Here is a 17,073-nt window from a genome sequence, read left to right as displayed (position 1 = left end):
TATAAAAACAGGGAGGGGGACAAAACAGAAGAGACTCATAAATATGGAGAACAAACTGAGGGTTACTGGAGGGGTTGTGGAAGGGGGGGATGGGCTAAATGGGTAAGGGGCACTAAGGAATCTACTCCTGAAATCATTGTTGCACTAGATGCTAACTAATTTGGATGTAAATTTAAAAAAAAAAATTAAAAGTGAAAAAGAAATATACATTTGGTTTTCATTCTTTTTTCTTTTTTAATTTTGTTTTCAAAATTTTAAATATTTTTTATTTTTCTTTGAAACACATTATAGAGCAACGTATGTGTGTAATCCATTATCTCTATCTATCAGTTATCTTGATAGTAATTCAACAATCATAACACAATACTGCATTAGCAAGACAAGAGAATCAGCAGTGTATTCACATTAGGTAATCTGGTGAGGTAGCCTTTGGCTAAAATATCTAGATAATACAGAGAAGACCCTAGTTTTAATTTTTTATTTATTTATTTATTTAATTTATTTTTTTTTTTAATTTTTTTAACGTTCATTCATTTTTTTTAAAATTTTTTTTTAACGTTTATTTTATTTTTGAGACAGAGAGAGACAGAGCGTGAACAGGGGAGGGGCAGAGAGAGAGGGAGACAGTGAATCCGAAACAGGCTCCAGGCTCTGAGCTGTCAGCACAGAGCCCGACACGGGGCTCGAACTCACGGACCGTGAGATCATGACCTGAGCCGAAGTCGGACGCTTAACCGACCGAGCCACCCAGGCGCCCCTAGTTTTAATTTTTTAAATATCCACATAATTGTCTTCTTGTACAGATTCATTACAGTCTAAAACTATTATAAAAATGAATATTTATATTACTCCCAACTCTATCCATTCTTTGACGTTTTCAGAACTATGAAAGATTACCTCTATTTCTTAACTAGACAGTAACACATTTTTTAACATTCTATTGCCAGCCATGTGTATTCTTTTTTTTTCTATCAAAGTATGATAGAAAATTGACATACAATATCCTATTACTTTCAAGTGTACATTATAGTGCTTCAGTATTTTTATCCATTATGAAATGATCCCTATGAGAAGTCCAGTTGCCATATATCACCAAAGTTACAATGCAATTGACTACATTCCCTGTATACATTCCCTCCGCTGTGCTTTCCATGCCCATGACTTGTTTTATAAACTGGAAGCTTGTGCCTCTAGACCCCCTTCACCTATTTCACCCACCCCCTACTCTCTTCCTGCTCTGTTAACCAAAGTTTGTTTACTGTATCTATGAGTCTGTTTCTGTTTTGTTTTGATTGTTCATTTGTTTTATTTTTTAGATTCCACATATGAGTGAAATCATTTGGTATTTGTCTTTCTCTGTGTGACTTATCCCACTTAGCATCATACCTCGTAGGTCCATCCAGGCTGTTGCAAATGGCAAGATTTCATTCTTGTTATGGCTGCGTAATAGTCTGTTATTCATATATGTTGAGTTCTAACCCCCAGTACCTCAGATGTGACCTTTTTCGGAAATAGGATTATTGTAGATGTGATTAGTTACAATGCGGTCATGTTGGAGTAGGGTGAGCCCCTGATCCATTAAGACTGGTGTCCTTCTGAAAAGGGGAAATTTGGACACAGGGATATACATAGGGAACATGCTATGTGAAGAGGAAGGCAGAGATTTACAAACAAGGAACCCCAAGGATGGGCAGCAAACCACCAGAAGCCAGGAGGGAAGTGAGGAACAGACCCTGCAGGAGAAACCAACCCCACCAACAGCTTGACGTTGGGCTTCTGGCCTCCAGAGACAGTAAGTCTCTGTTGTTTTCGATGCTCAGTTTGTGGTATTTTTTTTCTTTTAAAAAAGTATTAGTTTGTGGTAATATTTAATCGTTTTTTTAAATTAATACTTCCTTAGAGCAGTTTTAGGATTATAGAAAAATTGAGGGGAACGTGCAGAGATTTCCCACATCCCCTCATCCCCCCACTCAGAGCTTCTTCCCATGATCGTCACTCTCCGTGGTGGACATTCTGTGGGTTTGGAGAAATGTACAAGGACATGTGTGCATCATTATGGTATCACAGAAGGTATATTCACTCCCTAAAAATCCTCTGTGCTCCTCCCCTTCATTCCTCCCTGTCCCCCATCCCCTGGCAACCACTGACCTTTCCACTGGCTGCGAGGTTCTGTCTTTCCCAGAATGTCATACAGTTGGAATCATGCAGTATTAGCCTTTTCAGACTGGCTTTTTTTTCACTTAGTGATGGGCTTTTAAGTTTCCTCCATGTCTTTCCATTGTTTGATAGCTCATTCTTGTTGTTGATAAATAATATTCCATTGTGCGGATACATAGTTTAATTGTCCATCACCCCATGAAGGGGGTCTTGGTAGCTTCAAAGTTTGGGCAATTATGAATAAAGCTTCTGTAAACGTCCAAGTGCAGGTTTTTGTGTGAGCGTAAGTTTTCAACTTTTCTGGGTAAATGAGGAGCATGATTGCTGGATCACATGGTAACAGGATGTTTAGTTTTGTAAGAAACTAACTGTCAAAGCACTTTCAGAATGGCTGCACCGGTCTGCCTTCCCACCCGCCTTGAATAAGGTTCCCACATCCTCGCCAGCATTGGGTGTTGTCAGTGTTACTGATTCTGGCCATTTAATTTGTGTGTAGTGGAATCTTACTGGTGTTTTAAGTTTGTGTTTATTTTTTATGGCGTTTCTAGGCAATGAATAAAATATACGATGTGTATTTTCATTATTGGGCACCATAGGATCTGTTTTTGTTTTTGATTTGGATGCTATTGGCCCTCATATGGGTCTTTTGGTCTGAAGAAAATGGGCACTTCCTTCCCTATTGAAGTGTGTCTCTGACATCGCCTGAGTCATTTGGGGTATTTCAGACTCCAAAATTATTTTATGTCATTCGGTGTTAGGGGTAGTTTCAATTAGTGCTTGGTGGCAAGCTATTAAGTACTCCAAATTCCTTTTTGGTATCACTTCTTCTGGAGATTTTCTGCTCCCAAATCCCAGCAATCACCACTGGGTGGTGCTCATTGGCTCTCACCCTACACTGTGGTCAGCCTGCCGGCTCCCTGCTTTTCCTGCTTTTCTATGCTTTTCCCGCTTTCCCATGGGTCACACAGCACTATTTGAATTTGTTGGTACCAGCACTCGGACTTCTCAAATGTCATTAATTAAAGTGGTACATTCTTTTGCCCACCAGGTGTTTTATGTTGTTGAAATTAACAAACTGTGTGGGCATGGAAAATTCTGTCATTCCCTATTTTGCATGTCCACTTAATACTGGCCAGAGGGTAAACGTACCTGCCTTCTGTTTTACAATTCTAAGTAGGGGAAGTGTTCCTTAGTCAGACATAATATCCATCCCAAAATTACACTCAAGCAAATGGGACTCAACCACTTTGCACGAAGTCTGTTCAACATTCCAATTCTTATCCCAGCTTTTATCTTAATCCCACCAAGATACCCCCGTATCCACCCCCAATCACCTGTAGCCCCGTTGGTTATCACACCAGGTTTGGGAATCTCACTGCATTGGAACACCATGCCAAGGAACCCTAGAAAAGTCTCCATACCGCCTGGACAATTTGCCCACATGTGTCTATGATCTAGGGTCTCCAGCTGGTGGCTAAGCCAGGGGGCTTTGCCCTTTCATCCTTGTCCTGATTAGTTTGCTGGATCATTGCCCCAGATGACTTGTCATGTTACTCAATGTCATCTTTAATTTCCAGTGTTAAAGGTTTTCCCAAATTTGTACTCAAATTTGAGTAAACAGAGTCAATTGGGGAACCGTCAGGGGTCACACTGGTCCACCCACCTGTGATCATGCTGCGTTAAAACCTCGGTGTTGTCCCTGTCAATACGTTCTTTGCTCATCCCATTTCTTAGTAATTGTCTAAACAATTTCACCTTTTGAGAATGAATCCCTCGACTTTCTCCTTTGTTTTTCCCATTTTCTTTTTTCTTTTTTAATGTTTATTTATTTATTTTGGGAGGGGGGAGGGGCAGAGGAAGAGAGAGAGAGAATCTCAAGAGGCTGTTAGTGCGAAGCGTGACGTGACGCTTAAACTCACAAACCACGAATTCATGACCTGAGCCAAAACCAAGAGTCAGAAACTTAATCGACTGAGCCACCCAGGCACCCCTGTTTTTTCCATTTACTTATGAATAACTCTGATTTTCTGTTGTTCAAGATCATTCTTCCCTTTGGTCATGGCCCTGAGGCCGGTGGCTATGGCTCCAACTGGCCAGAGTCCCAGCCCGGCACTGCTTGGTAGTCTGTCCCTGTGCTCACCTTTATTTAATATCAGCTACAATAGACAACAGTGACCATGAGATTGGATATTTAGCTTGCTTGATGTTATTTTATATTTCATTATGTATCTACTGAGTCAACTCTTTGGGAGTTGGGGCTATCATTTCTAAATTCCACTGATAACTTTCACCTCTATCAGCTAATTACAAAATGGCCACTGCTTCACACCATGGATGACCCAGTAGCCACCCCAGAGTCATAAAGATTCATCAACGCCACCCTCTCATCCTTCTTTATTTCAGATTCGGTAATTCACAAGGACTCACAGAACTCAGAAACGCTGTGAGATTCATAGTGACTATTACAGCAAAAGTGTACAGTTTAAAATCAGCAGAGGTAAAAGGTACAAAAGGTGGAGCCCAGTTGTCCACTCCCAGTGGAGCTGTATACACGGCAAGTGTGCAACAACTTGCACACAGCATTGCCAACAGAGAAGCTCACCATGGCTTGTGTCCGGGATTTTTACTAGGGGTCTGTGACCATGCACCTCCCCTTAGTTATTCCATCCTCAGGTCATCCAGAGGTCACGTTGATGCAGTAAATCACAGTAAATCACATTTTATCGTAAACTATCTGATATGGCCCAAGGCCAAAGGTACCCAGAGGCTGTCTCATCAGGCAGGGTAACCCGAGGGTCTCCAGGTCATGCCTCAGGAGCCAGGTGAAGCCCTGCTGTTTGTTTAGGATGCGCAGAGTCCACACCTCGACTCGTTAAGTCTGTCTCTTACCGCACGGTGCCCAGTTGTCCAGCGCCATTCGACGAGAAGTCTGCTCTTTCTCCCCCGAGCTGCTTTTTTCAAAAATCAGGTTGACATCATTGTGTCGGTCCATTTCTAGATCATCTCTTCTATTTTGTTGGTCTGTGTGTCTATTCGTCTTCCAGAACCACGAAATTGTGATTCCTGCAACCATACAGGAACCCATAGTGTCAGGTAGAGTGATTCTTCTTTTACTCTTCTTTCCAAAATGTTTCGCCTTGACCTTTCCATATACATTGTAGAAAATCTTGTCTGTATCTTCAAAAATTCTTGCTGAGATTTTGATAGAAATCACATTAAACCTATGTATCATTTTGTGGAGAATTCACTTCTTTGTTGACTCTTCCAGTTTAGGAACACAAGATGTCTGTTTATTTAGATCTTTTTTGAATTGTTTTCACCAGCATTATGTTGTTTTCAGGATACACATCTAGTGCATGTTTATTACATTTACACCTAGATATTTCATTTTCTGAGTAACTGTAAATGGTATTGTACTTAAATTCAGCGTCCATGTGTGCATTGCTAATAGTAGAAATACAATTAATCTTTATGTTGATTTTGCATCCTCCTACCTTATAGGTTCTTTAGAATTTTCTACATAAACCATCTTTTCACCTGTAAATAACAGCAGCTTTATCTCTTCTGTTCTAGTATGCATGCCTTTTATTTCCATCTCTTACTCTGCTGCACTGGCCAGAACTTCCAGTACTGTGTTGAACAACAATGTTGAGGGTGGACATCCCTGTTTTGTTCCCAGTCTTGGGCAAAACGTCCAATCCTTCATCATTAACTACAGAGTCAGCTATGTAGTTTTTGTTTTTTTTTTTTTTTTTGGTAGCTACTCTATCAAGTTGAGGAAGTTCCCCTCTACTCCTATTTTTCTGAGTTTTTTAATCATAAATGAGTGTTGATATTGATGCTTTTTCTGCATCATTTGATATGATTATGTCATTTTTCTTCCTTAGCCTCTTTCCTCTCCCTCCAGGATTCTGGTCACGTAATTGTTAGAACCTAGTTATTAGTCCTGTAAATTACTGAGGTTCTGCTTGGTGGTTTTGTTTGTTTGTTTGTTTGCTCGCTTCAGTTTATTTTCTCTCTGTGGTTCAGATTATGTAATTTCTATTGTTTTATCTTTCATTGTATTGACTTTCTTTTGTGTCCTCCATTTTACTCATGATCCCAGCCACTGGACTGTTTACTTCAGTTATTGTATTTTTAAGTTCTAAAAGTTCCATCTGTTTCTTCCTTATTTCTTCTATTTCTTTGCTGAGGCTATTTTTCATTTGTTTTGCTTGTGTTCATAATTGGACACTGAAACATTTTAATCAAGGCTGCTTTTTTTAAATTATTTTTTTTTTGTTTCTTTTTTTTAAAGTAATTTCTACCCCCAACATGTGGCTTGAACTCACAACCCCAAGATTAAGAGTCACACACTCTACCGACTGAACCAGCCAGGCACCCCTAATCAAAGCTGCTTTCTATTCTTTGCCAGGTAATGTTGACATCTCTGTGTCATCCTGGAGTTGACATTTATCTGTTGTCTTTTTTCATTCAGTTTGATATCTTCCTGGCTTTTGGTATGAGCGATTTTTTTATTGGAACCCAGATATTTCGTATTCTGTTGTAAGACTCTGGGTCTTATCTAAACCTGCTGTTTCAGCTGGCTTTATCCGACACTGCTCCAGGATGCGAGGCCACATCGTTACTGCCAGGTCCCCACACGTTTCTCCTGACACCACAGTAAGAGGCTGGTGGGGTTGAAGTCCTAGCTTCCTACTTGGCTCTCTCTGCGCCACTTTGGAGGTGGTGGGAGGGGACATCCGGGTGCCAAGGTTAGAAGCTTTGTGTCCCCACTTGGCCTGTCCTTGGGGCAGTTTCTTCTGTCGTGTTTGGCTGGAATAGAGCATGTTGGACAACCAGTACTCTGATTCTGTGGGAAGAGACTGTATTTCTCAGGTACTAGTGAAATAGTGTAAAAAACTGGGTCTGTCGGCCTATGGGTGTTACAGATGGGCTTTGAGCACAGAAATAACGTATGCAATTTGAACAGTGTGGCGGCATGATCTAGCAGGGCTATTGGTTGATTTGTCTTGTTTGTTTTAAGCAAATAAAAATAAGATGAGAACATACTAACTCTGTAATAGTCACAGAACATAGAAGTCATTTAACATTAGAATTAAAGAGAAATATGTTTTCAGAGGCAAGACAAGAAGTGTCTTGAGATGAGGACAGTAGGGAAGGAAATAGGAAATAAATACTGGTCAATACAGGTTCAGTGAACGGTAGCCCTACTAGGATAAGATAGTGATTTCTTTCACAATTATTTGTTAAGCACCAACTATGTGCCAAGCACTGAACCAATGATACAAGAGCAGCACCTCTAACTGTGTGCTCCATTGCTTGGTTTCTGATTTTGTACTTCTTGCCGAGCCAATTTTCCCTTTTCCTTTCAGATGAAGAATTTAGACCTGAAGTCACAAAAGTGGGAATTTCTGAAGAGTATTTATTCCCTTTTGAGATTATGGATCAGTTCTCAAGGGATGATTGACATGTTGTGACAAACCACGGAAGCTTTTAAGTCAACTTGGAGGTGGTGGACCAGAACTTGGTATCCACCAGAGAAATCATACCCTCATAAAACCTTATGAATATTCTAAATATTGGAAGACTTCTCTCAGCACATCTTGCAGGGCACCAGGTAACACATACTGATGAGATACCTCATGGTGTGAAATGTGTAAAACACTTTAAAAGTAAGTCAGACTCGTCAGACTTCGGAGGAGTCATAGTGAGCACAAACCTTGTGAATGTGCAGAATGTAGAAGAAGCTTTTCTTGTAAGGTCATCTCAAGGCACATCAGAAAATTCATACTGGGAAGAAATCCTATAAATGTGCTGAGTGTGGAAAAAACTTCTCATGTAAGTCAGATCTCTGAAAGCATCAGACAGTTCATACTAGAAAGAAACTATGTGAATGTAATAAATGTGGTAAAACCTTCTCCCTGAAAGCACCCCACATTCACCATCAGGTCACTCATACTAGGGAGAAAACCCATGAATGTAATGAGTGTGGGAAATTATGTATGTTTATTGCTTGTTTGTTTGTTTTAGAGGGGCTCCTGGGTGGCACAGTCAATTAAGCATCAGACTTTTTATTTTGGCTCAGGTCATTATCTCTGGGTTCATGTCAGGCTCTGTCCTGACAGCATGGAGCCTGCCTGGTATTCTCTCTCCCCTCTCTCTCTGTGCCCCTACCCCGGGCTCTCTTTCTTTCTCAAAATAAATAAATAAACCTTAAAAAATAATTTAGAGCAGGCACATGCATAAGAAGGGGAGAGGGGCAAAGGGAGAGGGGGAGAGAGAGAGAGAGAGAGAGAGAGAGAGAGAGAGAGAATCCCAAGCAGTCTCCATGCTCAGTATGGAGACCATCATGGGGCTCCATCTCATGACCCTGGGATCATGACTTGAGCTGAAATCAAAAGTTGGATGCTCAACTGACTGAGACAACCAGGCACCCTGAGTATGGAAAAGCTTTTAGCTTGAAGCCAGAACCATTCAGACAGCAGAGGAACATTCTGGGGAGAAACCATATGAATGTGCAGGATGTGGAAAAGCCTTTTCTCATAAGGCAGGTCTCAAAACACATCGGAAAATTCGTACTATGAATTTTCCTATGAGTGTGCTGACTGCTGGAAATCAAAACTCATCAGACATCAGAGGATTCATTCTGGAGAGAAGCCCTATGAACTGGGTATTGTAAAGTCTTCTCCCAGAAATCACACCTCACTGAGCATCAGTTAATACATACTGGTGAAAAACAACACCATGGCTATGACTATGGGAGACCCTTCATCATGAAGCCAGAGCCCATTAGACAGCAAAATATTCTCAATGGAGATATTCCCTCTTAACATAGTGGATGCTAGAAAGTTCGTCCTATAATGCCCATTTCATTAAGGTTCATTTAATTCATACCAGCGAAAAACCCCATCGAAACAACAAATATGGAGAAGACTGAGTCCGAAACCAGAACTCACACATAAGAGGATTCAGCGTCAGGGGAGGCCTGTGGATGTGCTTTTTCTAGATGGCTTTTATTTGGAAGAACTCTCACAGGTGAGAAAATCTTACAAAGGTACTGAATGTGGAACGGTGAAGAATGTAGCTCAAATCTTCTTAAACTAAAAAATTCACGCCATGAAGGAGCTATCATATTGATGTATTTCAAAGAGCATTAAGGAAAACGTTTATTTAAGAGAAACAGCACACGAGTGGACAGAGGAGCAGAAAGAGGCAGAGAATCCCAGGCAGTCTCCAGGCTCCGCACGAAGCTGACAGGGGGCTCGAAACCACAACTCCGGGTTTTCTGACCTGAGCCAAAATCGGGAGTCAGACGCTCAAATGACTGAGCCCCGGCAGGCGCCCCAAGGAAAACAATTTTTAATTATAATGGTGTTCACTGTGGACTATGGAGCTTGTCAAAGTGAAAACAAATGGAGCCACACAGTGCTCGATTCCATACGCAGACACTTCCCACCTAATGTGTCTGCTGTTCAATACATTACACAAAACTGTAACACTAGCAGGAATTTCTTATGTAAGTTTCACGTAACGATGACAATTCACTCCTGCGGCGCACACAGAACTGCTTCTATCAACTGCTTATAAACACCACGATTTAAAAGTGTAAATAAAATATGTTTATGTGTTGTTAAATATATCACTCAGAGAAAGACAAACACCATAGGCGGTCACTCCAGCGCCCTCAAACGCGCCCCGCCAGACCCACAGGCGCCCGCGCCCACCGCCGGAAGTGCGGGGGCCCGAGGCCGGGCATGTGCATCCGGGGCTGGAACTACGGAGGCCGGGAGGCGGGGCGCGCGCTCCCTGAGGGGATAGCGACCGGCGCCCAACATCCTGGACCTGGGCGCCCGCTGCCGCCCGCCTCGTGGGGACCCGAGATCCTCGCCGGCGGGAGCGGACAGAGCGGCCCGGATGTGGGCTGGAGGGAGTGGGTGGACCTAGGGAAGACCCCCCCCCCCCCCCGGAAGAGTCTGGCCGCTGCGGGGGTGGGGGTGGGGGTGGCCAGGCCAGGTGGGAGCCACAGGTGGCGGGGCTCGTGCAGGGCACGTTCTGTGCGTGACTCATTTCCCAGGGGAGGAAGGCCGGTTCTCCGAGAGGCTCACGAACCCAGCATTCAATCCAACTGGTAAGGACCCTGTGTTGTATTTATCTCCCTGGATTTCCGGGCCCATCAAGATGGCCACAAAGTCTCCCCGACCGAGCCCGAGTGGGGCTCCTCTGCGCCTTCATCTCCACTGGGCTCCACAATTTTAGCGAGAATCCTACTGAGTCAGTTGAAAGAAAATCCGCCACCCTTGGTGTCTGCTCACCTTTGCTATCCGATCAGGTTACTCATCCTCGCCCTCCGTGTCTTACCATCCTGGCCTGCTTTCAACAAGAGTCCTGCTGAGTCCGTAGGAAGAATCCCCCTGGCCTTGTTTCCTCAGACCCAGGAAATTTTCATCCACTCGCCCTCGCTCTGCTCCTTGGCCATAACCCCCCCCCCCGCCCCTTCCTTGTATTCAGAGCTGACCCGAGTCTCTCCTCCAGCAAAAGCCCTTTGCAGTAGTCCTTCACACCTATCATTATAGTCCGGAATAAACATGCCTTCCTGTTTTAACTAGTGTCAATAACTTCTTTAATTTTTTCTTTAACAATAAGGAAACTGAAAACAATAGCTAAGATATGTTTATGTAGCTTCATGTGAAAAATACGGCTTCCAGAAAGTTGAGGCAAAAAGGGAAACTGGATAAGTAGGTACTAAAGGCAAAGAAGGAGCTTGGCATCTTGTGGGAAGTCAGACTTTGTCTGACCTCAGAACTCCCAAGAGGCAGGTGATGGCTTCTGACCTCCTAGGAGTTCCACTGTTTGACCCCTTTTTTGCCAGGCCCCTCTCTTTGACTCCCCTAAATCTTAAATCAGCCATTCCTTTGGTGGAAACGGCCTTTGCAAATGGCAGGTGTGTATTCAGTTTGAGGTTACTAAGTATAAAATTCATAGGCTTTGTTCTCTTGATCATGTTTCTAATCTGTATTTCCTTCCAGGCTCATGCATACTGTTGCATCCACACGACTCCTGAAACAGAATGCTACGGGCACCAGTGACAGTCACAACAAAGTTTATTACAATGAGAGGCAAGGCCGACCGATCGGGACCAACACTCTTGATAAGAGTGCGGCCCCGAACAGCCGGGGGACAGAGTTTTTATAACCAATCACATCGTTTTATCATCACCTGGGAACAAAACAAAGAAACAGGTTCCAGATGAGTTAACAGTTGCCTAATGAGGTGTTTACTTTAGACTTTCTGCCTCTAAGTTGCAACCAGTGGATCTCCTTGACCCTGCCTCTGATGCTCTTTTCTTTGAACTTTTGTTTCCTTAATTGTGAAGCCTAATTTACAAGGGTATGAGGCGTAGTTTACCAGAGCAAAGCAAGGCTGTTATCTCTTAACCTTCAGTGTCAACACAAAGCTGTTATTTTTCAAGCTAAGCATTAGCCCTACACTACAATTTAACCCTTACAATACAAAGGTATGACCTCCCTATCTTGACCCAGTGCCCAGGGACCTCTTCACCAGGAACCCTTTCAAAACTCTTCAGTTAAAGACCACTAGGATCACACCTGTGGTTAAACAGCATTTATGTTGCAGTAAGGAAGAACATCATGGGGAACCATGAGTTATCTCAGAGGAGTTAGAAAGAGCCTACTTGGCTCTTGGACTTCGAATGATTTGCGGTAGAGTCTCAGGGAGGGGGAGATTTGCTGTAGGTTGGATACTGTCAGAAAGTAAGGCAATGTGATGATTATTTTGTGGATGGCACAGCGATCTTGTTTTTCTCTGTGCTTAGACAACATGAAATGTCCTTTTTGTGTTGCAGTTTATCATGGTCTCAGAATAATCTTGTCTGAAGTTAGTATTCTGTAAGATTGTTATGTCCTACGGGACAACAAAATGATGTAGCTGTGTCAGACCAGTTTGTAATAACATTGAGGCCTAGCTATGAAGGAAATATGGACAGAATCGAAGGTAGAAATACAGCCCCGCAACAATAGTTGAAGACTTCAATACTCCGTTTACAATAACCTTAAGACTGAAAAAAAAGGGGGGGGGGCTGACAAGTCCAGATTGACCAGAAATGGTATATTAAGGGGGCTGTGGACAAAAGTGTCTCTTGGGCAGCTGCACGATGAATAGATCTTTTACAGTTTCACATATAGATCCACATAAATATAGTCAGCTGCTCTTTTACAAAGAAGCAAATACAACACAATGAGGCAAAGGTAGTCTTTTCAACAAATGGTGCTGGAGCAACTGGACCTCTGCATGTGCGCACACTCCCAAAGAACCTACACGAAGACCGTATTCTGTTCACAAGAAGTAACTCAAAATTCATCAAAGAACTATATGTAAAATGCAAAATGATAAAACTCTCAAAAGATAACATAGAATATGGGGTGCCTGGGTGGCTCAGTCAGTTAGGCATCCTACTCTTGGTTTCAGTTCAGGTCATGATCTGATGGTTTCGATGAGTTTGAGCCCTGCATCAGGCTCTGTTCTGACAGCATGGAGTCTGCTCGGGATTCTCTCCCTCTCTCTCTCTGACCCTCCCCTGCTTACACTGTCTATGTCTTTCCTAAAAATAAATAAACTTAAAAAAAAAAATAACATGAGATAAAACCTAGATGATCTTGAGTATGACAGTGACTTCTTACAATACCAAAGGCCTATCCATTAAAGAAATAATTGGTGAGATGGACTTTATTAAAATTAAAACTTGGGGTACCTGGGTGTCTTGGTTAAGTGTCTGACTTCTACTCAGGTCATGATCTCACAGTTTGTGAGTTCAAGCCCTGTGTTGGGCTCTGTGCTGACAGCTCAGAGCCTGGAGCCTGATTTGGATTCTGTGTCTCTCTCTCTCTGTCCCTCCCCTGTTGTGGGCTCTCTCTCTCTCTTTCTCATAAACAAACAAACAAACATTAAAATAAAATTAAAACTGCTCTACAAAAGACAATGTTAAGAGAATCAAAGGACAAGTCACCAACTGGAAGAAAATATATGCAGAAGACACATCTGACAAAAAATTGTTATACAAAAGACATAAAGAACTCTTCAAACTCAACAATAAGAAAACAACCTGATTTTTAAAAATGGTCCAAAGACCTTATCAGACACTTCACCAAAGAAGATGTATAGATGGCAAATAAGCAAATGAGAAGATGCTTGACATCATATGTCGTCAGGGAAATGCAAATTAAAACCACAATGAGACAATATTACACTATATTAGAATGGCTAAAATCCAGAATACTGACAAAAACCAAATGCTGGCAAGGATGTGGAGCAAAGGAACTCTCATTTATTGCTGATGGGAATGCAAATAGCACAACCACTTTGGAATACAGTTTGACAGTTTCTCATAAAACTAAATATACTCAATATATGATTCAGCATTTGCACTCTTTAGTATTTGCCCAAAGGAGGTGGAACCTTATGCCCACACAAATATTTATTGCAGCTTTATTCATAATTGCAAAACTTGGAAGCAAACAAGATGTCCTTTGGCAGGTGAATGGATAAATAAACTTTAAGTAATCTTTACATCCAACATGGGAGTCGAACTTACAACCCTGAGATCAAGAGTCACCTGCTCTACCACCTGAGCCAGCCAGGCACCCCAGCAATGGAGTATTATTTAGTGCTAAAAAGAAATGAGCTTTCAAGCCACGAAAAATTTACTAAGTGAAAGAAGCCAAAGTTTATGTACTATATACTATAGGATATAGTATATGACATTCTGGAAAACTATATGATATTCTGGAAAAGTAAAAACTATGAAGGCAGAAAAAAGGTAAATGGTTTCCAAGGGTTGAGGCAGGGGAAGAGAAATAAGCAGAGAACAGAGGATATTCACAGAGGGTACCATAATGATGGATACTTGTCATTATATATCTGTCCAAACTCATAGCCTATATAACACAAAGAGCGAACTATAATGTAAACTATGGACTTTAGGGGATTATGGTACATCAATGTAGGTTTATCAATTGTAACAAATGTACAAGTCTGGAGGAGGATATTAATAGGGGGAGGCTGTGGACGTATGGGAGCTAGAAGGATATGGACAATCTCTGTACCTTCTCAATTTTGCTGTGAAGTTAAAACTTATAAAAAATTAAATTCTTAAAAAATTCCTTTTTTGTCCTTTTAATATTGAATTCAATATTTAATATTTAATATCCATATCATTTTAATAATATTTAATACCTTGCTCTTCTCTAATTTCCTAAGATGGAAGTTTAGATTATTGATTTTAGTTCTTTCTTCCCTTCTAAACAATGCAATCAATTCCGTAAATTTCCCTTTAAACACTACTTTTACTGCATCTTACAAGTGTTTATAAGTTATATATTCATCATTTAATTCAAAATATATATTTTAATGTTTACTTATTTTGAGAGAGAACATGCGTATGAATGCGAGGGTGGGGTGGGGCACGGTGGGAGGGAGGGAGAGAGAGAGAGGGAGAGAGAGAGAGAATCCCAAGCATGCTCTGCACTGTCAGCGCAGAGCCCAGTGCAGGGCTGGATCCCACAAACCGTGAGATCATGACCTGAACTGAAATTGAGAGTCAGACGCTTAACCGACTGAGCCACCGAGGTGCCCCTATTTCATTGTATTCTTAAAATTTCCTTAAGACTTCTTCTTTGGCCCATGGATTATTTAGAACTGTGTTGCTTAATTTACGCGTGTTAGGGGCACCTGGGTGGCTCAGTTGGTCGAGTGCTGGACTTCTGCTCAGGTCATGATCCCATGGTTTGTGAGTCGGAGCCCTGCATGGGGCTTGCTGCTGTCAGCACAGAGCCTGCCTCAGATATTCTATCTCCTTCTCTGCTCCTTCCCAGCTTGCGCTCTTTCTTAAACAAACAAACAAACAACAAAAAAACCCCACGTAATTTACAAGTGCTGATTTCCTGTTGTCTTTCTGATGATTTCTAGTTTGATTCTGTGTCCAGAGAACTAGGCTGTATGATTTAAGTTTTACTAAATTTGATTTGTTTTATGACCCAGGTTGTGACCTAGTTTGGCAAATGCTGCGTGGGTGCTTGAATAAAATGTGTACCTTCCTCTTTTGGGGTGAAGCGTTCTATAATTGCCGATTGTCTCCAATGGTGGCATTGAGTGCACGGGAGCGAGGGGAAGGGTCTCGGTTGTTGCTTCCTGGTTGTCTCGCTCTGGTTGTTTCCTGGTTGAGTCCCAGAGTAGCACCTCCGCCCGGCCGCGTTTCCCGAGACGACTCTGAGCTCCACGGTCTTTACATCACTTCAACATGGCCGCCCGCACGCCTGGGCGCCTGATGGGCGCCGCCATGTTGGCGCGGGCCAGCCATTTGGAGGGAGCCGCTTTCAGCGGCGAGCCATGTTAAGTACTCGCGGGCTAGGGCCAAGAAACCGCTGCTGGGCATGCGCACACCCAGGCGGCCCCGTGAGGAATCCCGCAGAGAGTGGGGCTGAGCGAGAGGGGCAGTCGGCCAGATTTAGTCGCCACCCGAGGTAAACGGCCGCTGTTTTGAGAGGGCGTGGGTGAGGGGTAGGTGGGTGCTGCGACGGGAGCGTCGGGCGATGCGTGGCGAAGCGTCGCTGAGGTCCGTGGTTAGCAATCCGGCCGCTGACGGGGGCGGGCAGTGGATGCGGTAATGGGGTCGATGGGGTCTGGACGGTGGATCCGCGGGGAGGGATGGGGTCGGGGGGGATCTCTGAGGGCGGGTCCGCGGGGAGGGATGGAGTCGATGGGGTCTGGACGGTGGATCCGCGGGGAGCGATGGGGCCGGGGTCGGGGGATCTCTGAGGGTGGAACCGGGGGGAGATGGGGACGGCGGGGTCCTGAAGGTGGATCCGTGAGGGAGAGATCGAGATGGTGGGATGTCTAACGGTGGATCTGCGGGGAGACACGGGGTCGTGGGGTCAGTAGAGGTGGGTAGCTGTTGAGAATGAGGACTGAGGGATATGAGGGCTGAGAGATTGAGGTCTTAATTGATGTTGTCTTTTAAGCTTATCAGTTTGTTACTATTTGTTTTTTAAATTTAATTTTTTGATAAGAGTGTGTGAGTGAGCGAGGGGAAGAGAGAGAGGGAGAGTATCCCACTCAGGCTCTGCACTGTCAGCTTGGAGCCACAAGCAGACCTTGAGCTCACCCAAAGCGGGGCTGGAACTCAGAACTCAGACCCCAAGTTGGATGCTGAACCAGCCGAACCCCCCCAGGCGCCATATTTTTTTCTCCTTTCTTCTTTCTTTCTTTCTTTCTTTCTTTCTTTCTTTCTTTCTTTCTTTCTTTCTTTCTTTCTTTCCTTCCTTTCCTCCCTTCCTTCCTTCCTTCCTTCTTTCCTTCCTTCCTTCCTTCCTTTCCTTCCTTCCTTCCTTCTTTCCTCCTTCCTTCCTTTCCTTCCTCCCTTCCTTCCTTCCTTCCTTTCCTTCCTTCCTTCCTCCCTCCCTCCCTCCCTCCCTCCCTCCCTTCTTTCCTTTCCTTCCTTCCTTCCTTCCTTCCTTCCTTCCTTCCTTCCTTCCTTCCTTCCTTTCCTTCCTTCCTTCCTTCCTTCCTTCCTTCCTTCCTTCCTTCCTTCCTTCCTTCCTTCCTTCCTTCCTTTCCTTTCCTTTCCTCCCTTCCTTACTTCCTTCTTTCCTTCCTTCCTTCCTTCCTTCCTTCCTTCCTTCCCTTCCTCCCTTCTTCCCTCCCTTCCTTCCTTCCTTCCTTCCTTCCTTCCTTCCTTCCTTCCTTTCCTTCCTTCCTTCCTCCCTCCCTCCCTCCCTTCCTTTCCTTCCTTCCTTCCTTCCTTCCTTCCTTCCTTCCTTCCTTCCTTCCCTTCCTCCCTTCTTCCCTCCCTCCCTTCCTTCCTTCCTTCCTTCCTTCCTTCCTTTCCTTCCTTCCTTCCTC

General features: G+C 43.4%; 1 protein-coding gene across 4 annotated transcripts in view; it reads left to right on the top strand.

Moving 5' to 3' along the window:
* The first annotated feature begins 15,579 nt into the window (after positions 1-15,579).
* ZNF484 (zinc finger protein 484) overlaps positions 15,580-17,073 on the top strand; it is a 178,706-nt gene continuing 177,212 nt past the window's right edge. For 3 of the 4 annotated variants that reach the window (XM_042964435.1, XM_007097340.3, XM_042964434.1), the window contains exon 1: positions 15,580-15,695. The gene's annotated coding sequence lies outside the window, so the exon portion shown is untranslated. The remainder of the gene's footprint in view (positions 15,696-17,073) is intronic. The other variant, XM_042964436.1, reaches the window with a different exon arrangement.

Source organism: Panthera tigris, chromosome D4 (assembly GCF_018350195.1).
Source record: "Panthera tigris isolate Pti1 chromosome D4, P.tigris_Pti1_mat1.1, whole genome shotgun sequence".
Classification (NCBI taxonomy): domain Eukaryota; kingdom Metazoa; phylum Chordata; class Mammalia; order Carnivora; family Felidae; genus Panthera; species Panthera tigris.
Note: the sequence above shows the minus strand (reverse complement) of the source record. Positions and strands in the feature narration are given on the sequence as shown.